Source organism: Hermetia illucens, chromosome 1 (assembly GCF_905115235.1).
Source record: "Hermetia illucens chromosome 1, iHerIll2.2.curated.20191125, whole genome shotgun sequence".
Taxonomy (NCBI): domain Eukaryota; kingdom Metazoa; phylum Arthropoda; class Insecta; order Diptera; family Stratiomyidae; genus Hermetia; species Hermetia illucens.
In genome coordinates, this window is record NC_051849.1 from 160,680,409 (window position 1) to 160,708,101 (window position 27,693).

Sequence of the window (27,693 nt, forward strand, 5' to 3'; positions counted from 1 at the left end):
TAGTGATGCCCGCGAGTACGAACTGCCGCTCCAACTGGCGGAACAAAATGGTGGCACCCGGACCGCCATTACGGCCTGAGGTGGTGCGGATATGTCGGAGGCACCTATAGCGTTGTTGTCGTATGATATTAGGGGAACTTAACGCGAAAAATCCTCCGAATCCCACAAGGAGCGGAACAAAAAATCGAACCGCACCACGATCGAAGCGGAACTCACTCCGGAAGGGGAACCACTCGAACCACAATGTCAACACCAAGAAGAACCACAAGAATCAGCAAAACACCAGAAGTAACAACCTACCTAACTTTGTACTTAAAGAAACTTCGCGCTCGATATACTTTTTTAATACTGGAAAGAACCATGAAATTTGAATTGAATTACGCTTAAATTAGTTCTACACCGCCGGATCCTGCACCGTAATTACACCGTCCTTTCACATATATAGGGAACTTCCCTCCCTTACAATCAACAGAAAATGATGCCACTTACAGTATGCAAAGGGATTGATAGACCACCTATTCTCACCAATTTTCGTGATAATTGGTTTGGCATTTCTGAGTAAATCGGGTGTGGCACACAAACAGACAGACAGACTTCGAATCGGTTCTAATTAGGTTTTGTTTCACAGAAAACCTTGAAAACGGTAATGGAAGTTTTTCCTTCTTATTGTTCTTCCCTTTTATGGGCGGTGAAGTTATGATCTTTGGTACGAATTGACCGAAAATCCTTTTATGTATATTGAATTATCCATTGTTGTTGGATTTTGTAATTAAAACCACAGCCAGAATAAAACTTCAAAAAAACCATTGGCACGTGTATACATATATTACGAAATTATTTCTCCTTGCTATGAATTACTGAAGAACCTCTCTCAAGATTGTATCATAGTAATAAGATCACTAATATTAAGCGCGTTTATTATAGAACTAGTTAGTATTTAGATGGGGGTCCAGTTAAAAGTTTTATAATTAGCTTTTCAAAGTCTTCCGGAAAACAAAACTTTACAAAAGTCGGTTTATTGTCTGTATGTCTGTCTGTCTATCTAACTGTCAATCCTTTTTTTGGCTAGGGAAAATGCCCCATGGATACATAATCGAGAACGCACACGCTGATGCTCCACGGCTGAGACCTCTCGTATTTCCTCCATACCCCGCATGGGACCACCGTTCTGTTATTGCTCTACGGGTTCTTCAGTTGTTAACCGTTCACCCTAGATCAATCAACTGCTACTGCTTTGTCCGGTGCTCATTGCAGTAACTTCGGTTCTACGCCTCCATTCAGCTTCGGCTTCTCTTAGCCGCTGATGCATCCGTTTCACTGTTGCAACTGCGACATTACAGGCTGCATCCGATTCTAAGTTATCTTAATCTTTGGTACTTTCTGATCCCACCGTACTCAGTCAAGTTAAACCTCGCTTCGCCATGGTTCCGCGTAGTCCACCTACTGATCCCTGGGATGAGTCTTCGTCCCATGCTATTGTCTTTATATAGTATGGTTACTTGTTGCTTTTCATAAAAGCGGCTGGCCTCATCGGCTAAATTATGTACATACTGGGATCATCACCGCAGTTACATATGTTGCCTCATACAATGAAAGAGCTGATATGCAGCTTGAACTGATAGATAGATTTTCAGTGCGGATCCCCCACACTAGTGACACACATAAGATAGTAGAGCTAACGACTCGCGATGGAAGTAATCGCCGACTGTATTTCAGGGCGCCTATATTTGTTAACATCCTCGCTAATGTTCAGCTCATGCTTTGAATGCGGTTTAAACCTCAGCTTCGAGTCGCAAGATGCTCCCAGGTATTTCAGTGGTGGTGAATAGCTAACACCATATTTACCGGTTACCGGAAGATTGGAACTGGGAAACCGCAAGTATGCAGCGATTGACATAGTCTTACGTAAATTTCAAGGGAGCCCTTGAACATGGAAAAAGGGAAAGGGTTGTGCCGAGGTTCATCAATTTGATATTCTTAAAAATTGTCCGACATCCTGGCCTATGCCATCGCTCCATCTCAGGCAGGGTTTAGCATGTCTTTCTTTTTTACTATAGATATTGCCATTATAGACTGTCTGGTCTGGATCATTCTCACCCTACCTATTGACCCGGATTTTATCTACAACCACACTCATGAATTTCGCCGTTATTCTTCGGAGGATTCTTCTCTCAAACGAAGATAAAAGTTCTCAATTTTGTTCACTGAGAAACCAAGCCTCTGAGGAATATATGGAGACTTGCAAGATCATTGTCTTGTGCAGTTAGGATATTACTGCACAAGACAATGATGGTGGGACATTTTAAGCAATACAGTGTGGATTTCGTCATCGTAGCTGTGATCGGTTATGATGGCTTCAAAAATTCTATTCTCCTGTCTTTATTGCTCTAATTTGGCCAGTGCCATTTGATGATATTGCTTCTTTGGTTTTTGGTGGTGACATTCTCACTATGTGCGTTGTCTTATCTTCATTAATGTACAGCCCAGGCTTTCGCCTGTAAATTGTACATCTCGCGTTGTTCTTCCCATAATGTTGACATCGTCAGCCTAGACCAGCATTTAGGTGGACGTCAAGAGGATGGCGCCTCTTACATTAACATTAGCATCGCAGATTACTTTTTCAGGGTCAGGCTAAAAAGGAAAAATGTCTTTGACTGTTTTTGATGGTCAATGATGTCGAGAGTGCACCTCCTGCTTTTATCTGGCCTTGTCCATTGGCCAGAGTCAGCCTAGTCTTTCTTATCAGTTTAGTCGAGATACCGATGGCCGTATTCAGTTTTACCCTGGCTATGTTATCATAGACGGTCTTGAAGTCGATGGAAAAATGGTGCAACTGGTGGCCATGTTCCAGGAGTTTTTCCATCGCTTGCTGCAGAAGAAAATATGAGTGTCCTTGGTATGAACGTGACATTTTATGGATGGTACCCACCACCGTAATAACTCTATAATTGCTGTTCTGGATGATATTTCCCTGTTTATGTATAGAACAGGTAATGCACATAATTTACTACACCAGTAGTACAACGTCAGTATCATATACATATTTACTTAATATATGCATATGGTTTATACAAATGAAGCCGTCGAGCATCCAAATATTCCTACATAAAAATCCACAAAACCTTCTATACCTGAAGTGTAGAGCTTCCTGTTCCCGTCTTAATTTTTCTTTATACAGGGTGCGGCAGCATAACTTCCTTTTTTAAAATGCGCGCCACTCAGTTAGCTGATGTCATAGCGGAGCGCTAGTGGTCTCGTTCAAGAGGGGATACTGTAAAGTTTTGTCCCGATACGGTTCAGTTGCCATCATGCGTTGGAATAGTGAAGAGCGTGCCTTTGCCGTTGAGGTTTACTTTTCAAGCGGATGTTCGGTTATTGCATTTCGGAATCGCTTTAATTTAGCCCCGTTGGCTCCCGTCCCAGACCGACAATTGTTACATGGGTCACTACATTCAGACAAACTGCAAGTGCGACAAAAGGAAAAACTGGAGTCCCTCGGCCCGTTAGATCACCTAAAAACATTGAAGCAGTGAGAGCGTCAATGTTGCGATCGCCACGGCGTTCTGCGCGCAAACACGCATCTGCCCTTGGACTATCCAATCGTTCTGTGAGAAGAATTCTTCGTGATGATCTTCATCCCTATAAGATGGCGATAGTGCAGGAACTTTCAGAACGTGACTTCAATTCTCGGATGAACGCGTGGGAGCCTCTTCTTGATGTCGTTCCCGAGGGTGCTATGGTTTTTTTTAGCGATGAAGCCCATTTTCATTTGTGTGGGTCGGTTAACAAACAAAACATGCGCTACTGGGCTGACACCAACCCTCGAGAATCGCATCAAAAGCCTTTGCATTCACCCAAAGTCACAGTGTGGTGTGCAATTTCCTCAGCTGGAATTATTGGTCCCTGTTTTTTTGAGGAAAATGAGGTTACAGTAACAGTGAATTCGGACCGGTATGTAAACATGCTACAGAATTTTTTTTTCCCACGGCTAGAAAATTTGGATTTGGGGGACACTTGGTTCCAACAAGACGGTGCAACAGCACACACTTCAACAGCATCGATGGCTGTTTTGAGGGAACACTTTCCAGAGCGCCTTATCTCAATTAGAGGCGATTTGGAATGGCCGGCACGCTCTCCCGATCTGTCCCCTGGTGATTTTTTTCTATGGGGTTTTTCGAAATCCCGTGTTTATGTGAACCGTCCAAGAACCCTAAAAGATTTGAAGACCAACATCCAAGAAAAAATTGCCAACATAACACCTGCTATGCTAACAAGAGTCATGACAAACGCCAGAAATCGGTTTACGCAATGTATGGAGAATGGGGGACGTCACCTAACAGATTTGATCTTCAAAACAATGTGAATAAAAACTTTAGACATGTACCTACATTATAAAAAATAAATAAATATTTTCCGATGCATACAATAGTTTTTATTGAGTTTTGAAAAAAGGAAGTTATGCTGCCGCACCCTGTATATGCAATGTTCAACCAAACATTACCGTGCAAAAATTTCACAATCATGGTGTCCACCACTTGACTACACATGGCTTGGTCTGCTGCTTAGTTAGGAATCAGTATTCCAAAATAGGCTCTCATTGTTCTATTCAAGAGGCTCCCGTTCTGTCAGAAAATGGTCACGAGTCTCCCGCGATTACAAACTTACTAATCTTTTCCAACGGTTCGGGCATGGAAGTCGGATCGGCCACAAGAATGTTCAAGGAAAATTCCATTATGGAATTGACCCGGTTTCTTAAAAAAATGGCAACCATATTCCGGACAGAGATACATATATGCCATTTTTTTAGCGGCGCAAGAATGTTTTGCGGGAAAATGTGAGGTCGCACCATTCGAATCTGTTCTCAGAGTCGGGTAACGTTATTGGCACTAAACATGTGGAGCTGCCACCAGTTGCTGCTGAAACTTAGGTCCCAGGACACCCGAACATCGCTGGTAATGAGGAAGCTGACAGACCAGCTTGCCAAGGGTATGGTGGCATCCAGCCTTCCACTGTCAAGTCTACTCTGAAAGGTCAAATTGCAAGGATTCACGCAGTCGAATGGAAAAATTTGAACTCCTTCCGGAAGGTGAACATCTTTATGAAAGGATCCGGGGCCGCTTGAGTGACATTTTAAGGGAGGGGGTTGAAAAGTTCATAGAATAACACTGAGATAGCGCTATTCGTATTAAATCCCTATGATTTTTAGTTAACCCTAACTTTCGAAAGACATGGTACAAATTTGACAGCTGTCGGACTATTAGTTTGGGATAGAGCATTTTATGTGAAGACACTTTTGTTAGTTTGAAAAAAAACGGATAAAAAGGAATTTCGTGTGTTAATAAAGCATTGATTTGGGGGAAAATTACTGTTGAAGCCATGGCTTAGCTTGATAAGTGTTATTCGGCCTTTGAATCAGGAAAATCAACTGTTGAGAAGTAGTTTGCTAATTCAAACCAGTCGAAACCAGAAACGAGGACGATGTACCCAGTGGACGTCCCAAAGAGGCTGCTACCGACAAAACATCAAAAAAATCCTAATAATAATTATAATGATCGCAGATGCATGGATCAAGTTTATGGAGATAGCTGAGACTCTAACGATATCAAAGGAAATTTTCGGACATATCGTACATGACTGTTTGGGTATGGGAAAGTTCTGTTCAATGTGGGTGCCGCAGGAGCTCACAATCGACGAAAAACAACAACGAGTTGACGATTCTGAGCAGTGTTTGAAGCTCTTCCTGCATAAAATCCCCGCATGCTGTAATATTCATCGCCTATCTTGAGAAGAGAAAACTCATCAACAGTGACTATTACATAACGTTATTGGAGCGTTTGAAGAATGAAATCGCGGAACAACGGCTCACTGCTCCTTAAACTACCACACGGAAAAAAATGGAGTGGTAGTCTCGACTATATGCAGCCAATGTGATAAGATGGCGGAGACGGCCCTGCATTTCAAATGCAGCTACCAGACCTCAGATCTCAGACGAAGATACTTCGCTAAGGTTTTCTGCAGCGATGAATCGGGTACTCTCTGCCTCTGGAGAATGTTCTCAGATACGCATGAGCCTGCCGCAGGTGGGAGGACATTGAATAGACTATTTTCGGGAATAATGCACTGAGCCTAATAAAAGTTCTAACTGCTTAGTGCTGCGACTCCCCTCATTAAACTCAAATTACTACCTTATCATCATGTTATCGTAGAGTTTTTACTTTTCATTCCATGCGAAAATGAAGGAAAACTACAGTTTTTAGCGCGAAGTTGGATTTTGGACACAGTCAAATAAAAGGTTTTGTTACATCGTTGAGCTGATGTAGCATATAATTAATTTTTCCCATTAAAAACTCTTTTAGGTCCGGGCTATAGCCTTTCAGAAGAATGGTCAGAAGAATGGTTTTCAACACGATATAAAAGATAAATTTGATCAAATATTCTTTTTAGATATAAATCAAAATATGTAGATTTCAATGTGCTAATGATTTTGCTCAAAGGAACTTCATTTTAATTTTTTGCTGACATAAAAAAGATTTTCCGGTCAAGAAAAAATTAAAATATTTTTATTATACTATTTACAAAATGTTTTGTTAGTTAGGGATTGAAATCCACAAATTTTGACTCATATCCAACAAGATATACTGCGTCAAATTTACTTTTTGTGGGGTGTTGAAAGATCTACTGATCATGATTCTGAAAGGTTCTAACCCACCCCTTAACCGCAAATAAACAAGATATCAAAAGGTACCTGGAAAAGACTCTTTGGAATAAATATGAACACATCAGCTGATAATTTAACAAATCTCCCTAAAAAAAAAAACAAGTGAAAAACAAACGTTAATATTATTTGATGGTATCCCTGCACTTGCATATATATATTCTACAAGGATTATTATGAGTACATAGTGTCCGATTTTTTTGTTTTTCACAAAATGGGGAGTTTTCTATTTTCAAAAAAATATCCTTCCATCCTTATGCAACTAATAGCTCGAATGCATTTTAAATTCGATTTGTTTCCAAGAAAAAAGGAAACAAATGAAAACAATCCCACATCGACTAGTGTCAATCATTGTCCTGTTCGTCGTTCCTGAACCCCCTCGCAACATCAGAGAGTTTCGTGCCGTTTAGCACTAGCAGCAGCACGACCGCACAACCCGAAGGACTCCCATGTCTCAGGGCCTCTCTCACGCTTGCTGCTGCCGTTGTTGTCGATATGCGCAAAGCGTGCTGGTTGTAGTTGTAGTTGTACTATTAGAGCTATCATCGCACGTATCCTCGTCATCGTGTCCTTTTTTCCCTACTCTACTACTCTACGATTGCCAGCTCTCTAGTTCGAATTTTGTGTCGTTGTGTTAAACATGTGTGTTGTTCCACCCAATTTCCAGGACATTTTAACCATTCTTGTGTTCTAGTCCAACCAAAAAAAAACTTTTTTTTACCAAAATATTTGAACGATTCGTCGTGCGTATTTCGGATTTTGTAGGTTTATCAAATGAACGTGGAATGTTCCTTAATTGATTAAATTGGTGCGAATGCAGTTTCGGACGTGTTGTTGGTAGTGTCAATGGGATTCGATTTTGTAGCGCCTGAAAATCGCTGTGTGATTCGTGAAGGATTCCCAGTGGGTGTTTTTGCAAGGACCTAGCCCAGTCCTGATAAAGGCTAGAAGTGAGCCACCTAGTGGATTAAGGGATGTAATGGTGAGGATGTAAGCTTCGCAAGTCAGCTCGAAAACGTGATTGATCCTTGATCTGTGCCCAGTGTTCGCGGTCATATATTCTTTTGCCTTCGAGGTGACATTACATGACTCAGGTTCAGGTTTTTCCTATGCCGTTGTCTTCTTCTTTTTCTTCTTATTCCCGTTCATTCGTATGTGGACCACACCCGCGCGCGTGCACACGTTAAACACCGAGCCCCAACGGAGCTCCCACCCGAGAAGAAAATTATATTTCGTCGTCGGTGTTCCTTTTAGTTACAAATACAAGTGCAAAAATTGACAGAAACCATTCGCACATATACGCTTGCTTTTACGCTTACACGCTCACCAAGTTCGTCCTGATGCTCAACTCGATACTGCTCCAAATCGACATGTACTCGTACCCTTAGATAGGAGAATCCTTTTTCCTAGGATAATAGAGAAATTTCGCTGCGAAAATAAACTCGAAACGAATGCTAACACCGGAACATAATTGATCGCTCCAAATCGCTATTTAAATCACCTGGAATCATCCACCCTCAGAGGGCGCGTGGCGAATTACCAAGCTCGTTCCCGAGGACTGTGTTAATAATTGCATAAAAATTAAAAATTGCTAACATCAAGCTCCACATGCGTGTGCGTGTCTAAATAAAAAAATCCGTATCTGCATTGTGTAGTATATTTCATTCGCGGTATTCTGTGATATGTTTGCTATTTTTCGTTCTTCGTCCTTCCCTTGAGTTCGCTGAAAGATTGAGTGGAAAAGTTCAAAGTGAAAATTTACTTTCTCGTTCAACTGAATAGAAAGTACAATAGTTACAATACTCGAAAAAGGCTACAAAATTGTTATATCGCGCTGTGCTGAAGTTGAAAGTTCGCTACACGTTTTATTGTGCAGTTATCGTAAAAGTTTCCAGCTTTGAAGTGAATATCGAATCGGGCAATACAAGTTTTTTAAGTTTAAGTTTTTAATAGTGTTTGGAAAGGGTTCAACGTTGTTTGGGAGCGATTTCTAGTCAGAATTAGATTGGCAGCTGGAAATGCACAATCTAAAAAGGTATGGTGAGCTAACTTCTTGGAAAAATAGGCTTAACTATCTTTTTAATTTGCATACAGCATCCACAAATGTTACTCACCCAAACATTTTTCAGACAAAATAATCTAAATTTATCTTCTGGATCAGTGAATTTTGGTCATTATTCCTTTCTATTATAACATGGAAAAGTGCTGAGGATCTTTAGAAAATAGACAATAGATTACTATTCACTTTGATCCTGCTACTACGTAATGAGAATCTTTTCGCAGGACTTCCATACAAGCAGTTGTTAGTGTAAATCATGCCTGATATCGAGATTTGGGCTGAAACTCCATGGATTTTCGAAGTGGACAAGGATCATGATCCTTGTTCACTTTCCGCTGGACTGCAGTGCTTTTTCTCATCAAATTTACTGACACCTACATATATACGCTACAACGTCCGCTCTTCTTTATTTAAGTGAGAAATTAGATACTCGTCCCAGCTTCATTCGTTTGTTTAACCGCTTTCAGTTTTTAATAAAAACATATGTGTACTCCGCAGCGAGTTTCTAGCGTAACATACTGTTAACAGAACCTTTCTTCAAGCTTCAAATATGCAATTAGCACGTCGTTGTATCTATCAAAAAGTCCTCTAACTGCTTTTCCAATCAATTGACCATATTTCTACTTTGATTAGGGACGTTTTAGGAATGATCCTGTCCATCTTATGTCGATATATGCAAGTAGAAAGTACGAACAAATTGAAGTAAGGGGGCGAGTGCACTGCTTTGAGAAACATCCACTCCACACCTATGGATATGTCTGTACCATTTTTTCTCTATATTTCCTGTTCATTCCTCGAGTATAAAGCGTCCACAGAGTCTCTTCCTTCATTTTCTTCCTTTGTTTGCAATTAGACTTTGCTCCAGTTTCAATATCATCACTCAAGTGATAAGCTTAGATCAGCGAGGAAAGCACGAAGATAAATACAACCGGAATTTGAACCTTTTTATTTGATTGAAACCAATATTTCTGAAGATCAGATCCTTACTAAAATGCTGGTGAGGATTTGTTCATTTTATAGGCACTCTAGGCTTTCATAGCAGATGCTGCGAAAGTTTTACTTTAAAGTTATTGTGCAGTATCTGTATCTAAAGTGTTCTCTTACTCTGGTAAACACTAGCGTCTTGGTCTACCCGATGCAATTGTTCATACTCTGAGGAATCTTTAGGGTGGAATCACTTTTCTCGTCTTACTATTTTTTTTCTATTTATTGCAAAAATCTCATCTCTCTCATCTCATCTCTCATCTTCATTCATTGTATCTTTCTTTGATATTGATGGTTTTTGAAGTCTTAAAACAGTCCAAGTTTCATTCTAATGGGTGCTGGCAAAGAGAGGAGAACTGCAAAGGCAATCCTCGGTTATATTTGGTTGAAAAATTGGGGGAGTCGCAGTTCCAAACACTCAGCCAGCCTTTTATTGCGGACATTATGCTACTCCTTAAAATATCTGATTAACGGCCTTATGCCGCGGTTTTCACTGACTTTCGCGAATCTGAGCGCGTTTTCCAGAGACAAAGAATTCGCAAAGTTTTCGTTAAAAAAAATTCTTTCGATGAATTGGATGTTGGAATTAACCATAGGTTTTTTTAAAAAAAAAACATTGAAAATTAAGCAATACTCTGCATCACATATTACCACGTTTCTTCATCCATCGGTCGAGTTATGAATACCGCTTCGGAGGGAAGATTTGTCTTCACTTCTCAAATCAACCCTTTTTGGTCAGATCAGGCTATGAGCCATAGATCTAACTAAGTGGTGACCTAAAGGATTAATATCTGGAAATCATAATGGTGGGATAGAACTTCCCATTTAAGTGTTTCTAGGAGGAGCATTGCATCGTCGTGGTCGAGGCTCCTGCCACCATCTCTATCCATCAATCGTGCCCTCTAATTTTGAAATCCGAGCAAACCAATTGGTTTTCGCCCTTCTGTTCTCCTTTTCCATGCATAACCGAAATGCTCTCCTCAACATCATCGTGGCACTACATGCCGATGTCGGGTTCTGGCCGCCTGGATCGTTGTCCTCCAATTACCTCGGTCACGTGATTGCGTTCTTCAATCTTGGAAGCCCAGTACTTGTTCGACGTCCGTATATATTGTACTCTCCCACCGTGCTCTCGGTCTTCCTCGTAACCTCGGTCCGTCGATAGGCATGCAATTGTCACTCATTTGTTGAACATACCCTGCCCACTGAAGGCGTTGCAGTTTAACGAATTTCGAAACTTCTAGCTCATCGTACAGTTCATACAACCCATGCCTATACCGGATGCGCGATCCATCACGGTCGCACCGGATACCCTTTTAGGTATCCGAGTGTCGTCCATACGTTGAATGTGGCCAGTCTAATACAGTTGCCAAAATTTGATTGGTGGTCAAACATTTGGTGAAACTCATAGCTGGAGGTGAGGTTGCGCTTGGGATTGTCCTGTTGGATTTATTTTCCGATTCAAAAATCTTTTCTTCCCTGGAAGGGGCAGTTCACTGCTCAAAAAATCCCAACGATATAGACAATTCTTGAAGCATCAAATATGAGCCTTCTACTGCAGTTCTTTTGCTTCGAACTTTTTGAGATGTCCAGATTGTTCTTTGTCTTTAAAGTCGAATTCACGGCTTTTGAAATGTGCAAACAACTTCCGACACGCTTGCTCCGCTAGAGCATGTTCATCATAAACTTCAACTAAAATATGATGACAACGTTTTTATTAGGAACGGAGTATTGCACTTTCTTGGCCATCTTTCGTCAAAACGCTAATTAATTCTAAGCCGTAATATCTTCTCCTACCATATAAAGAAACCCTATTAGCGTTTTTATATCTGCCTTTTTAAGAGCCAATAGAAATGCCAAGGTAAAAGCCCCGTTCTTTTCGCATAGATTTCCATTTGTCAGCAAGAAGTCATACTTCTCCTTCGGGTTCCATGATCCGTTCCAACTTAACCCATCAGAGAAAATTGACAATGTAATGCCTAACGCCGCCGACTGTAGTTCCATAATGATGGAATGGTGTCCCTACCAAACAAAGTTAGCAGTCTTTGGAGAACCTGCGATGTTTGAGCGCCCTGGTGTCTACATCTGGAATATTTCCCGCAATTGAGCAAATTTCAACAGTAGCTCAGCAACAGCTCCTCACCTTAATACAGCGTTCTGTTTGTTACGGATTGAGCTGTTTGACTACCAGAACAGCTTCAAATCGTGCGACTTTGTTATTTTTGCCACAAATATTCTTCTGTCACCGTTAAAATAGTGTCTGGAATATGGTCATCATATTCAGCCGGTTCCATAATCGAGCTTTCATAAAACACCCGACAAGCGAACCCGGCTTCCATGTCTAACCCATTGGTGATGACCATTTTTCGAACATACCTTTTTTGCATGGTTGCGACAAAGTGATTTTTTTCAATATAGAAACGCTATGACTAGCGGGGATCAAAGTTGGCTAATGGTTCACCAGGGATTTTCGCGCCAGTGGTTAAAGTCGAAGCTTATATGCTTCGTTAGCTATGAATGGAGATAGATTCATAATATTCTCGTCACTCCAGTATTACTACCGAGCAGCCTTTGGATATATGCTAACAGGTTCTTAGCGCAGGTCAGGCTTTCCATCTTCCCACCTCATACGCACTTACAACACCAAATTAATTCACACCACTTCTTCTTCTTACTTGTTTATTTGTACTAGCTGGATTTTCCCCTCTGATAAGGTGGGCAGCGTTTAACTGCCGTTCTAAGTCAACATAACTAACCCAGCTTTCGTCGTGAGTTGGTAATGAAAGCAGCAACTGTAGATTATCTGCAGTTTTGGTGTCAAGTGACGGAATTATCACGGCTAAGTCTTCCGTAAGTTTGTGTCCTTAAGGAGCTATAGCAAGGTCCCTGCTGCCATAATTCATTGCTGGAGAACCTTTAGTGGGAAGAGGCTGTCAATAACCGAAGATCGCGGTTCAAATCTCACTGGCGACAGAAGCGTTTGTATCGTAACTGGATGTCGGATACCAGTCCCGTTGTTCCTTAGTGTACGGTTACAGCAGCATTGCCTTGCACTTATCTATTAGGTTAGAAATTTCTTCTCTGGCAACTTGAATTTTCAAGCCTTCATGGACAATCATTTGTTTACATTTCTTGCAGCATCGATTACCCATAATATACATGCTTAATCAAGCTCGCTGTAGTGCTCCAACGTTAGAGATATTGGCTGAATCCCGGTTCCGACTCCTAAGGTGCGGCGAGACCCAGTACAAACCTATTTCTTGGATACAATCCCGACATTAATTTGGGCACAATCTTCTCCCAACACTTCGACTATTTCATATGCAATCATGCATAATCGAAATCTTCTCCACATCATGATCATCGTGGCAATATAGCCCAGAACCTGGCCGCCTGGATCATTGTCCTTTAAATATCTCGGTCACGTGACCGTATCCTCCAATCTTGGAAGCCCAGTAGATGCCCGGCATCCGTATATATTGTGCTCTCCCACCGTGCTTTCTGTTTTCCTCGTAGTCTCGCTCCATCGCCACATCTTCCATTCATAACCTTTTTAGGCATGCGGTCGACCGCTCATTCATTGGACATGCCCTGCCCACTGACAACGTTGTAGTTTAACGAATTTCGAGACTTCAAACTCATTGTACAGTTCATACAATTCGCTAGATGCGCCATCCATCACGGTCGCGAACCCAAAAATTCGCCGAAGGACTTTCTTCCGAAATGTGTTTAGCAAATTTTCAGAGACTTAAGTTAGGGTCCAGGTTTCGCATCCATAGCATAGTCGAATAATGGTTTCGATTTCATTATGGGAAGGACCGACGTGAAACCCTTTTTGCCAGCTGTATTCGTCACTTGATTTGGTCAGTTTAATTAGCGTCTTTTACTGGCAGCTACCCATATATACAAAACTATCTAAGAATTCGATGTTACGGTCCCCTACGTTGATGCTCGAATGCACCGGCGTCTTACTCGTTGATTGCATCATTATTATCGTTTTGTTGTCAAAAGTCTACAGAAATTCCTCTGCGTCTGTCAGTTTTGAGACATGATGCTGATATCATCTGTGCGCGCTAGCAATTGTGCCGACTTAATGAGTATCGTCCCGCTGGTGTTGGTATCCGTTGCTCGGATAGTGTATTCGAGTGCTAGGTTGAAGAGCGTTGGCGCCAGGCTGCCGCCCCGTACGTGTTTCAAAAAGATCAGTCAACCTGTTCTGGTTCCTGCCATGTCAGATGGAGTTGGTCAGAGTCATCTTTATCAGTCGTACTAGTTTGACTGGTATACCAAATAGCAGCATTATCTTGTACAGCACTCTGCAATCTATACTGTCGTATGCCTGATTGAAGTCAACAAAGATTTGGTACAGGTCAATATTATATTCCCAGAACTTTTGCATGATTAGTTTAACGGTAAAAAGCTGGTCGGTTGTGGAGCGTCCCGGTCTGAACCGCCTTGGTACTTTGCCAATGAGTTGTTCGTCGTATGGTCTTATTCTATTCTTCAGAATTTTCGCCAGTAATTACGGCGAACAGACTAGTGAAGTGCCTTTATGGTTTTCACAATGCAACCTATTTTCTTTTTTTGTTGATGGGACAGATGATGTTCCTGCGGCAGTCGTCTGGGATTTCCTCATTCTCACAGATTCGCGACAGTAGATGGTGTATCGCATTTATCGCATTCCACCGGATTTTAACAGCTCAGCTGGAATGTTGTCCGCGCCTGGCGCTTTGTTTGATTTCAGTGATTACACGGCTAAATCAACTTCTTCTACTGCCGGAGGATGTGTAGTGGGACCAAGATCATCAATACCGCCATCGATTTGAGCTACTTGTATGGGGGCGTTAGGTGTCGGAATCAGAAGCTCTTCAAAATAGGACGCCTAACGTTTGTTAATGCTGTCGGCATCGCTGATAATATTTGATGTCAATTTTGGGGACAATTGCAAATGTAAACTTTGACTTGACGACGCTAGCAACATATTCTTCTGATACCGTGATAATGCGTAGATGGGAAATTTTCGTGGAAACTATCCCAATAACGACTGGAAACCGCATGAAATACATTTTTAATTGTCACACTACCTTACTATCTTTCTAAGAAATGCTGTCTAGTAGTAGTGTTTTTGTATTATAATGCCAGCATCATTTAAGCATTTTATCACTCCAAGAATCACGCATGCTGCCCTGCATGCGAAACGTCAGCGCTAATTGTGACTCTGTTTACTGCTGACTCTCCTGAATTTGCATGTGAGCTTCTTCAAGATCATTTTTCCTCTTAACTTCAACTCCTTCGTCCCACTCTTTCTCCAACATAGGTGTTCCTCTCATATCCAGAATGTCTTCCACTCCTCTTCTAAATCCTTTTCTTGATGGCGGTTCGAGTCCTGATGGACTGCCGTGCATCTTTTCTTAAAAAAATGTAACATTTTCCTTCCCCTTTTTATCATTTTTAACAAGAGTTTCAAGGTATCTTTCGTGGCAAGTGGAGCGTGGCTCATATCAATACTTTACGCAAAAAAGGTGAAAATTGTCGCCAAATCCTTTACTCGATCTCCAAGATCACTGAGAACTAGAGAAAAGGCTGCTTCTGGTGTCGTTTTGGATACTTTATTGATAAGAAACAACACGGATTTCAATCGAAATTCTCAACTATCACTAATTTGATAGAGTTTACTAACTTTGACATGTATTATAGTTTCTCAACGATAGAAAAGATGTCCGTACAGTCTATGCTGACTCCGCCGCCAGTCTTTGATTCCGTTGACATTTCTATTTCTGGAAAAACTCCGGTCGCTCAGGACTGTACTATCCTATTTGCGATCGTACTTAGGTGGTAGGTTATGTACAGTCTCATTCAATGATTCTGTTTCGACTCCTCTCCGAGGTCCCCCAATGCTCCATTCTTAGCTCATTCATATTTTCGTTGTTCATAAATGATCTTCCTATTTTATTCATTTATCCTTGTCTTTTATATACTGGTGATGTAAAACCACTTTCTGTCATTGATTCCCCTACGAAATAAGGCTACCTTCAATCAAACCTCGATACCACATCTCTGTAGTACGCCCAAAATATGTTAGCACTAAATGTGCGCAAATGTTATATGTTATGTTATTCATTGGAAATGTTCCCTTCGGCACCCATTTATTACCTTGATGGTCAATCTTCAACAGCCATAGGGTCTCACAAGGATTTCGACGTGACGTTTGATAGCACGCTTCATTTTAACCTTCATTGTCTTGACATCGACAGTCGACAGTCGAGCTAGCAGAATGTCTGGCTTTGCTCTTCGTTCTTATTTCATAGATATCCACTTCCCCGGAGGTCTTTTATTACTTTTATTTTCCTTTCCCTAGAATTTTTAGCGATTATAATCGCTTACAGCTTAGCCCCTTACCTCATATAAAAATAAGGTTTTGACTGCATCATATATTTGATTTGTACCTGTATGCTAATATGAGTTCCGCTTATTGAGGAATTTATTTAAAATAAATAGTTAGATAGAGAAGTTTATATACGTATGCATATTTCCCCGTTAAAGGGTTTTCTTACTTGTCCCGAATGAACTTTCATGTATTTTATCGATCAGTAGATCGATATTGACTAAACAAATATTAATTGGAACTTCCACATGCTTCTGCTATCTTAAAAAACCTTGTATCCCTCTCAAAAAATCTTCAACATCATTCCTCACTCGTCTATTCATTTCATTTTTCTTGAATAATTTGGTCAAGATATAACCAACCCACTTGACTTTTGCCAATTAATTGTCCCATTCGTTAGCAGGGTCTTGATCCGGTTGAAGTCGAGCGGCTTTTCGAGCACCATCTGTCGTATCAAGTTATTGCTGTTTCGGCCGGCCTGTAGGCCCTCTCCAGTCAATTTGAATCTTCAGAACTATATTAGCTAATGAGTTTTCGTCGTACCACGGATTCGTACCTACCAATACCTCCCCCCCCCCGCCGCCCTTCGCAGGCCCACATCTCCACGGGTTGATGACCAGCATGAAGTATTACTTCCCGAAGAAGGTTCTAGTCTACACCAGCACGATTAAATCACGCGTCCGTCAGCTTTTCAGGGCTCGATCCAGTTCCTGCAGCTGTGCATGTATAGCAGTTATTGTTGCCTTTATCGCGCTCTTCCGACCTCAGTTTCTCCTCCACGGGGTTATGGGTTCCGATAACTACGCTAATGTCAAACAATGGAACTCCGAATGTAGCGGTGCATACGGAATAGTCAGGGAATCGTACAATCCGAAGCGATACAAATGTTTCCTGTAACCACCACGTCTCGTAAGGAACTGTGTTAAATGGAATGTAATTCTCCGTGTTCTCCCTCGATTCATTTCTGAACATACGGGGTCAGTGTATGAGTCCAGCGACCTTTTCCGGAATTATCTCACCGTCGCTGCGTTTGCAGTACGCTCCTTGCTAGTGGTTTTTCCTAAGTCCGCAGTCCCATTGACCGGATTCTCTCTATTTCTCATGATGGCATGCGCTGCCTCACCCAATGATGTATTACATGCGCTGCATATCTTTAGCGCGAATGGCCAGTATGGCGAACTGGTCCTTCTCTGGTTCACCGTGTCGTCCAGTGCTGCCGCCCTACGTATAGTGGGGAGAATGGCACCACCCTTGCGATAAGCAGCTAGCGACTATATTTTGGCCCTCCAGTATTAGGTATCATCCTTGCCAGAGATGCACAGGCCCTAGCTCTCTTTTCTTGAGCCTAGTGCAAATGCCCCTTGAAGCTGAAATTGGAGTCAATCACTACCCCCAAGTATCTAATGATCGATTTTGAAAAGACCTCCTGATTACCAACGGAAGCAGCCTGTAGTATATCATTCTCTCCAGGATCTTCCCCATAGTTTTTTAAACAATGAGTTAAGTCAGCCATTTAAGAGAGAGTGATATGAAGACGGTGTCCCCGGCGGTTTTTTGGGCTCAAATAGCAGAACCAACTTCTGCCTCTTTTACTAGGCTTGAAGTGTTCCTTCCATCATGCATGATTCAAATGTGTTTACCTTCTTATCTCTTGTAGTTCCTGTTAGGACACCCTGACGATCAAGAGGACATCCTACTGAACTGTTGGCTGAGATCTACTTTCTTCCTGTGGGGAAAAATTGCAATTAATTTGATCAAAAGTCGCTGCATGTCCCTTGGGGTGATTTTTGTCCAGGAATATTCTTCATTACAAACTTATAGGCAGAGCCTGATAAGTTCGTATTTGCCTCAAAGCTTACTTTCCTGTATGGCCCGCTTAAGGTTACTTTGATGATCGCGTTATTCTTTCTCTATCTACTAATGTTCTGGTTTTCCTCTTGTCCTTTGACAAATTATTTTGGCCGGAATAACTATCCACTTATTTCTCGTTGAATTTGTTTAGCTCCAACATCAGATCTCCTTCCTGCGTTCGCCTGATACTGCTCACACTACCGTCCAATTCTGTCAATTCCTGATCTGCTTCCACTTTTCGCAAGATATTGCTTATCTCCTTTCCTAATTGATTATTAATGATTATTTCCGGACAAATCTTCCTTTTCTCCTTTTGCCACTTCTTGCTGTCCACCTGTGTCCATTGCCCGAGTTTACGAATGCAATGCTTGCCCTTTTGTCAATGTTGAATCCGTAACCGAAAAACTGCGAACTTTCCGCGGAATTTTCGTTGACTCCACTTTGTTCGGCGAAGAGGTTTTTTCCTTCTTGGCTGGTTCCTGGGCCCCAAAAGATTCACTAATTGTCTTTCTACTCCACTCCCCCTCGTTCGTATGTTTAGTAGATGGGAAGGTTACCTGCGTTTTTCTCATATCAGGGTCCTGCTTTTTTTATGGATATTCCCCCTCTCTCGATGAATTCACAGCGTTTAGTTATGCATTCTCCCAGTGAAAGAACTCGCCCGATCTTTTACGACAGTGCCATTCGTCGTCCGGGAACTGTCCGTATTCTTTTCCGAGTCCTAGGATGAATCTCAATTGCCGAGGGGTTACACTATCCTCCAAGCTTAGAGTTCTTACAAAAAGGATCCGGTGTGGATCTCATTTCCTATTATTATCTGTTATCTCTTGTAGCATTAGATTCCAAGGTAGCCAAGTTATTCATCACTGTTCCACTGCGGTCGCTGGATATTGTTGGCCGGGAGCCCGCTTACTCACTCCCTAATACCGCCAGTGCTGGGTTTCCAAATGACGTGTAAGGCCAAGTGATTGATAAATAAAATAAATTAACACCTACTCCCAATTTAGATTTTAAGACCATGATATCGTCGCAGCCAATCAAGTGGTCATTTATCGAATATTACAGCCACTACACCGATTTTGTCACAAGCAAATGAGGGTTTAAAAGATTACAAATCAATCGCACTCATCCTTTGATCATTTTCTTCCCTACCTCAAGAACCTGCCGGATTATAATTGACTGATTATTTCAATCATGACACTCTAAGCCTGGATATCATCTGGTTTCAGGTTCCCAGTAAGCTTGTAATATTCGCTCCCAATTTACTACTGCTCCTTGCAATCACCCCAACTTCAATAATTATATATAACGCAGCATTTTTCCGTCTTTCCAAACCGGGTTGTTATAAATCACTTAACCGTACTTGGCGTTTAACATGATCCCCTTAATCCGTTGCTGGAAACTTTTCAACACAAGAAGAATCCTTTTGTCTTCCCATTGTCGAGCGTAATTTCAGTGTCTTGCTTCCACACTGCAAAAAAAAGAAGACATTTTTCCTCCTGTCGACAAAAGGACGTTTCGGTTCACATTATTTCCGCCGCAATTAAGATTAAGGCTCAAGTCACTAGATTTTTTTCTTGTCCTGTTCTCATTTCGCTGGTCCTGTTCCATTCTACAGGTAACAATGACGGGACAACAATGACGAAGAGGCTGCAATTATGCAGTTGTTCTTATTCTCCCTATTACTGCATTTCACTACTTTATTATAACATAGAATGGAAAGACGGTCGAGCGATTAAAAGGGATGTTCTGCGAGGAAACGAAAGGTTCTCAACTAGGAGAATGTTCAGTTGCCAAAGGTTAGTTTAACTGGATTTCCCGGAGACATTAAAAAGTACGACGAATTAGAGAAATGCGAACAGAGGCGTTTTCTTGAAAGGAAACATCATGAGCGCCTTCGAATGAAATTAGGGGAAAAACATTGCTGGAATTGCAAATTTTAACAAAAGCGGATAACCAGTAACAGGGTTAGTAATTTAATTACAGCTTTGTTTCGGGCCTGTAAAACGTCGTGCTTTACTGCTCGCTATAAAATGAATGGCACTAAATTGAAAGTGGAGGAAGGGCAGAATAATGCGGTAATCAGTGCGCCTATGTCAAATTAAGCAGCACGGCTAGAAGGCACTGTGCAGGATTAGAGAGTCCAATCATCGTCCGCATGATAATCCTGTGAATTTAACAGTTCACTAATTTGTCAGAGGTTCTCTAAACTGTCACATGAATAAAACATGTTTGAGTGAATGCTTTTGAGGGAATGTGGTTGATTGCACTAAGTCGACATAATGCTTTTAGACTAATTACTTTCATTTGAAATAATTGAGTGAGGCTCGAAATAGTTGGAAATAGTTCGAAAATTAGAAGATTTGTACACGTTAATGGGATTATTGCGTAAGCTCTGGAAGACTTCCGAAGACGGGTTCACATGTTACGTAGCATCAGCATATATCAGTGGACATCAAACAATACAACTTAATAAGATTGGAAAGCATGTTATCTGCCCATGCCGTGTACATCAAGCGTACATCAAATAGACCTCGTGCTGTTTTACTGTAGGGAGAAGATAGAACCCGCTTGAGCACGAGATCTGAGCCCCACAGGTGTGAAACATTTTGTAGCCTTATTACGGAATAGAGTTCGAGAAAAGCCGTTTTGGTTAGGTAAAAAATACTTTAGAGCAATTGCTTCTCAGCGTCTCATCATTCTGCAATTTTTTAATGTTCTCAACCGAAGCAGTTTCGCTGGAAAATGGAAAATTTCAAAGCCTACTATTGAATCATGCCATACGATTATGTGAGTTTTGATTTTTACTCACTTACCCCAGAAACTTCTGTGGATTACCTACATTAATTTTCCATCGCCCTTCAAGTTCCTCCGCCCTATATACGGCGAATCTCGGATAGTTAAAAACATGCCCCAAAACCTCTGAAATCATCCCGTATTTTAGGCAACATGGGGAGTCATCTACGAAGCCAATAACGGCCTCCTATTTCGAGGACTGTAACCTCGAAATTCCATCGTACATTATTATCTACAGGAGAAGATAGGATCGATCTTTGTGGAACCTCAAAGGTTGTTCGAAACCCCGAATCAAGTATATATAGCCTCTCTCGGATAAATTCTATGAAGAAGTGCATCAGGTGTTTCGGAGCCGCACATTTTAATTGAATTCTCAATTATCTTATCCATTTCGCAGATTAAAGGCTTTCTCACATCGAGAAATCTACAATTCTCGTTACCGTATCGATCGCATTGGCAGTAGATCCGCCTTTCGGAAACCAACCTGCTTTATTTTAGATGATTCGAAAAGTTTGCCGATAACTTTCCTTTCATATAAGTCATATAAGCCTAACCACGACCAGCCTATTGTAAATTATTCGCTCTGATATTTCATTTATAATGTCTAGAAGACCTCTGGATGGACCTCTGTAGGAGGATGCCGCAATCGTCGCTACATTTAGAAAAATCTGAAAGTTCTCAGCGCTTCTCTTTTGCTGGAAGAATAACCCTTTGATAATTTTCAACAAGGGGCTTGACAGCACATTGTCTACGGAGATGATCGGTCTCTGAGTTGCCCCATCACAATTCTCTCTCGCACTCCCAAGGGGTTACATCGTCGTCGAAGCAGAGTTCCTTAAAATATACCCGTTTGTTACACTGATTAGCCAATTTGAGGTCCTTGGAGGCTTCCTGATCGATCGTACTTACAGCGCTCTGAACCATTCCTCTGGTTCGGTAAACAGGGTAATCGAAGACTGGCAAGTTTACCATTCCACTATTAGTTGGCTCTTCTACTGAGCAATGTGCACCTTCTAGGCACGGATGCGTGACATGTGATAATAATGGATTCTGTCGCATGGAGAACTCTTTGCCGGGGCCGTCAGTCTTAGTAGTTTGCTCATGCAATGTTTATGGCCAACTGATTCATGTATATCTTGGCTACCTCACGCGCATGCATACATACGATCTGCTTTGAACTGACCTTTCTTTGGTTTTGTTGCTGGTAAAGTGATACTTCGTTGGAACATCTCCTTTTCCAAATTTAAAACACATGTAACATTATATGGCACGCTGTCGAAGTTGTCCACTACCGTGGCACTACGTTCAAAGGATATTAATGACCGGGATCCCGCTTGTTCACTCCAAAAAACCGGCGGCACTGGGGATTTCAAGCTGACTGCACCGTAAATTTCTACTGTTATCTGTCACGCCTAATTTACTCCGAACCGGCGGAACTTATTTTCATTAAATTTGGTGAAAATGTGTGGTCTGTAAACTTTCCATATATGTGAAGAGTGGTGTATTTTTTTTTTTTTTATCATAATATGGTCATGTGGGTTATCAAATGAAAGGGCTCAATTCATACTTTTTAGAACCAAAAAAATGTAACAGGTCTTGTTATCAGAAAGGAGAAGTTTCAAAATAATCACAGAGAACCGTAATTCGCGTCACCGAGAATTCACTTGCCCAGATGGGTCTGAACATCTAAGTCGATGGTAAACGACCAGAAGGCTGGCCGAAACAAAGGTGGCTCGATACGATGGGGGATGGGTATTTAAGAGGCTCGCGATTGCATCCAGATCAAGCATTTGATGAAATCGATCACGACGAGCCGACCTCGCTTGTGAACCAGGCAAAGTCTGAAGAATAAGAGGAGTCGCATCCTAATCACTAAGCCCAGCATATATTCAACTAGGACCATCTGGTCAAATTCCTTTCATTCTTTGCCATTTTTCAGATAGTATACATCCACCACGGAATTGCCGGGCACCCTATATGATATCAATAGCTGTCTCGTCCTCCTCATCTCACCATCTGCACGTTGGGTCTCTAACAGAAGCACTCATCGAATCCAGATCCTTACGTTGAGGACATTGGTCAGTAATTACATCTACATATCAGTGTCATCATTTTGATTTTATTGGTTCAGTCAGGATTTCATCCGTTGTGACCCACAATTCCTGAATTTGTTTTGCCTTCTTGTAGGAGCAGATGAGCACGAAGAAGATTCTCTTCGTCGTTCTCAGTCTGCATAATGGTGGTGATTGCGGTTCCGGATCATCCATTTGAGCTACTGCAAAATTGACCTGAAGGTTTAACCACAAGAGATTTGGTGAATGAAGCAGTTCTAACCATATGTAAACGGGTTTCAAATGGTCGATTAACACTGTATGTATTTGCCTTGAAAATCGATGACGTAGATCTTCTCTCCTTTACTTATAATCTTGACAGGCACCTGGAGCGAATATATCATGGCATGTTCTCTCCAAAATACATGAAGGTACTTGAAAATTAATATCCTCTTTTCTCCTTGACGTCAAACCGATGTAGGGCGAACTGTTGAAACTCTCATCTCAGCTCCTGGACGAAATTGTAGTGATTTAATGGCTCGTCGGATGGTGAACCTAGCAATTCCCGGCCAAACGTATCTTTTTGCTATAAACCAATACGACAGTTGCGGTTCGGAACATCTCAGTCCAAGTATCCGTTTGATGACGTCGAATGACTGCTTTGAGCTGTCGATGAATCCGTTCCGTCATTCTATGGACTTGAGATTAATAAGCTGATATTTTTGCTGTCTTCCAACCAGTCAGTCAAACGACATTTATGAGTTTAATAGAAACTGCTTTCTTTTATTAGTGTTAATTTGTTAAGGACAACCACATTGGTTAACCAATCCATTGCTTGCAAGTTTTCTATTGTGAAGGCTTCTACCCAGCGAGTGAATCTGTCTATGCAGATAAGATTATCTCTACGTGAATATGTTAAAACCTTTCTGCAGGTTGAGCTATGTTCGCTATGGGCGTTGAGACGTGTCTTGACATTTTAGAACGTTGACAAAGTATGCATGCCTTTGTCCACTCATGGCAGTCCTTTTTTTACCGATACCGATTGCGATGGTTTGTGCACAATATTACAAGTCGCTCAGCGAAAAAGTTTTGTACGATGTAGACGCGTTGCTGCTGTTGGGACGTCGCAGCATACTTCGGTATCCGCCCCAGTAAATTGGATTTTCTTAAGTATTAAACAAGAGTTGGGCTAGGAAAATGTTCGTTCCCCCACGTCGCTCTTTTGTCAAGATCATTAGGTCTCGCAATCAATAGGAGTAATTTCATACGGCTCAATGCAAGGGATTGAATAATCTAGTTGTTTTTACCAAATATACATTGATACATATGTTAAATGTCTGTATTGAATTCGCTGATGAAGCTTAAATGGTGTGGTTTTTGTGGTGAAACCTTTTCTAATGTTTTTCGGCACGAAAAACAAATCCACAGTTGATTGAACGTTGTAACGCAGTGCCGACGGTATATTCCAAAGGGGTGCAAGTGGAGCGTTGATATCTGGATAGGCGAGTGACGCAGCTTGAGTTAAACTAGCCTTCAGCTTTTCAAAGCCTTAATTTGCCTTACCTTTTAGGTTATCCTGTAATAAGCCATTGAAAGGTGCCTGAAAATTGGAACTTTTAATCAGTTAAATCCTCAAGTTAGATATCTTCTCTCTTGCTGTTTTTGACTCTGAATATTGTTGAATGGCGAGGACCTCTTGGAAAGAATGGATAAAGTTTACGAAACAGCTAAAAAATGGTACTTCCTGGCTGTATCGATAATGATCCCTAAATCCCCCCTTCTCGTGGAAACGGTACGCAGGTGTTCTCGATGCTCGATGTAGAAGAAGCAAACGTCTCGATCTCTCGTTACCTCGTTAAGAAATCTCTACATTGCACAAAACAGAGCTCATAAACAGGAACTCAAACAAACCAAATGGTGTCCTGATGTCTATAAATGGAATGCGTTCCTCTGGTATCAGCATTTTATGTTATATACGTACGAAGTACAGCTTCGTATATATGTACATTAGTACCCCTAAGTGATTTCGTGAAGTCATGTATATGATGCACACCTATCTGGGGTCATCCGTGTATTCAATGCCCAGTGACATCATGATTTTTTTGTTTTTGACTGAATTTTTTAAATTTTGTTTTGTTAACAGCATAGATGAGCATGGTCAACTAACACCTATCTTGTGCTAGTTGTTTACAACCGTGGATTCGCTGCCTCTGTTCGGAAGGTTCTTCAAATGAACCAGTCTGTTCCGCCGATTGATCTTGATGTATCCTCGGGTCCTCCAACAAGTTTCCCTGCGAGCAGCGTGGCTATCACTGATACTGCAATCAAGAATAAAGGGGAACGTCATCCAAAATACGATCTGGGTCATCTTCGCTATGGAGAGCGGGCACAACGCTGTTGTTCCAGACTATTCCAGCTTATCCTAAAATTTGCAAATTTGAGATTGATTTCTAGGGAGGATATACCTTGATTTGACGTGATTTCAAATATTTGAAGATGGCTGGAATCGGGCTGCAATGTTGCGACAGTATTATCTGAAATGGTCACCAACTGGTCCAAATAAGATCATTGTATGCGACCAAGATCATTACGTCATTTGCGATATTCTAGCCTAATGTTTCCTGATCACTCCTTACTGAAGTATAGGTCGCCAACACAGTCGACATACGCTTTAGTTTCACTATTATCACACTTAAACGTTGTGCATATAATAACCTCACAGCAGTGTGACGAACACAAATAGCCATAACGACGAACATTCGAACTCAGAACAGCGAGATTGAAAGACTGATGCTTTACCTTCTCAACAATCACGCAGTTAATACAGTATTCTGCTGAGAAAAATGGATTTGTTCGCCAAGTTTGCAAAGATACTTCAAGTATTGAGTGGGCTTCATATCCCCCATTCCTGGTTGCTCATGGGACACTTCGAATCGGCCTTTCTGCGTTATCACTCATAATTAAATCGTGCTCTACCTGACTGTCCCGAATTTTCTGTTTTTGGTGGTAATGTTTGTCGTACACGATATTTTAATTTTTCACGAGATTTTTCAACCATCGAAATGCCCATCAAAGCACATTACAAAGTGGAAATCGAAGTTGTCCATGTTCCCGACACGAAGAAATACTCTCCAAATAGTCCCAATGAGACCGTTCAAAAAACGGCGTGCATCCAAGAATTTGGGAAATGCGCGACGCTTTCATTGAAAAGCGTAGTTTCTGTCAACGGTGGCATTGAGAGATGGATGACAAGTGGAATCACCCCAAGGGCACTTGGCGTAGAACAATGGGGTAGGTGTGCGGGCCTCCCAAGAAGGTAATCGCGAACGACGGCAGGTAGGTGTGGTTGACGTGTTATACCCCACCAGGGGGTAAATGGCAACCATATATATATGTGTTATACTCTTCAAAGTACTTAAATTACTTCATCTAAATTTCGGAGGATTATTTTAGCATAGTATGTGACATAATCCTTGGTTGAAATATGAAGTACAGATGCTAAAACGAACGAGATATCTCAACTACTTTCAGATTGTCAAAATAAGAGCCCCTAATATAACGCTACGCTATCTCATAAAAGCTAGACATCCTTGAACCTTGAACATTTTACGGTGCTCACCTAAGTATTGTAGATAGCCAGCCTCTCGGTTCGTATGCCAGAAGGATTTATAGTTAAAATAATTTAAGCATTCTATTAAATATTCTCTTCCTCTCTAATTGAAATGCTTCAAAATCCTTTTTATTCATTATTATCAGTGCTAAGTGTTGGTCACTTTCTTCTTCCCACAATGATACCAACACATACTAGATGTAGAACTTGCAGTTTTTATCGAGTAATCTCATGTTACCCTTGTGATCATGGCATGCTGGTCGACTAAGCAATTTCGTGATAAACATTGAAATAACGTCGACTTTCCAAAGACCCTCAGACACACTTTGATCCACTTCAAACTGAGTTTACATTCATGTAGGTCCGCAGGATGCCATTCAATTACAACTCCAGACCATACCAGACACTTCAGAGTCCTCCCTGCACTTACCAAAACAACTTTGTTTTCATTTGAATCCACACACAGTTCCTAGTTCCATCACAAAACTCATCCCACTATAGATACATAGTATCCTGACGTTGTGCCTGTCGTGCGATTAATCAAATGTCCTGGAAAGAAACGTAGTCACTGCTGTGCCAATTCGCGTCACTTAATGAAATTTTCATCATGGCAGCAAATGCTGTACAAAGTGTTTTTTCAAGTCATTTTTCTTGTTCATCTTCGGAACGAATTGTGCGAGTAAAATATTATCTTTTACTGCAGCAAACTCGGCGTAGAATTCTACCGTAACATTTCAGAACGGAATCCTTATGGGATAGCCACACCCTACGCTAGGGGCTGTGACAATAGTTTCGGATATTGTGTGAGAAAGCTTCTCCACAGTTTCTCTTCGGATTGAAATGGAATAACTTGCAAGGGAACGCTTTCTGTAGTTTGTAATCCGGAGTTACCGAAAATGGAATTTTAAATGATCCCCGAAAATATCCATCCTGTCCTATTCTAACTCCAATTTGAAAATTCCAATAAATATTTGGAATCCTTGCGAAAAACTCATTTTCCTCAATAACTATTTCGTATTAAAAATTTCTCACATGAATGCCCTGAATCTGCACTAAAACTAAAGCGAGAAGATTCAGGGAACTTCCTTAACGCTCAAGCACTTGGCGTTCGTTTACTGTAAGTAATAGAATAAGATAAACGCTCCTTCCTAGAAAAGAAAAACGGATAAAAATAAAAAATTGAAAGGGACAATTGTTCTTCAGGACGGAACGTAAATGAACGAACTCGTAGCTTGAAGATAA

The 27,693-nt window shown here is 41.3% G+C and overlaps 1 protein-coding gene across 11 annotated transcripts in view; it reads left to right on the forward strand.

Annotated features, from left to right (window-relative positions):
- LOC119647262 (protein turtle) overlaps positions 1-27,693 on the forward strand; it is a 792,821-nt gene that overhangs the window by 550,983 nt on the left and 214,145 nt on the right. For 10 of the 11 annotated variants that reach the window (XR_005248829.1, XR_005248828.1, XR_005248830.1 and 7 more), the window contains exon 1: positions 7,347-8,750. The exons of the other annotated variant lie outside the window; for it this stretch is intronic. The gene's annotated coding sequence lies outside the window, so the exon portion shown is untranslated. Of the gene's footprint in view, positions 1-7,346; positions 8,751-27,693 lie in introns of those variants that run through there. 11 annotated transcript variants of the gene reach the window in all.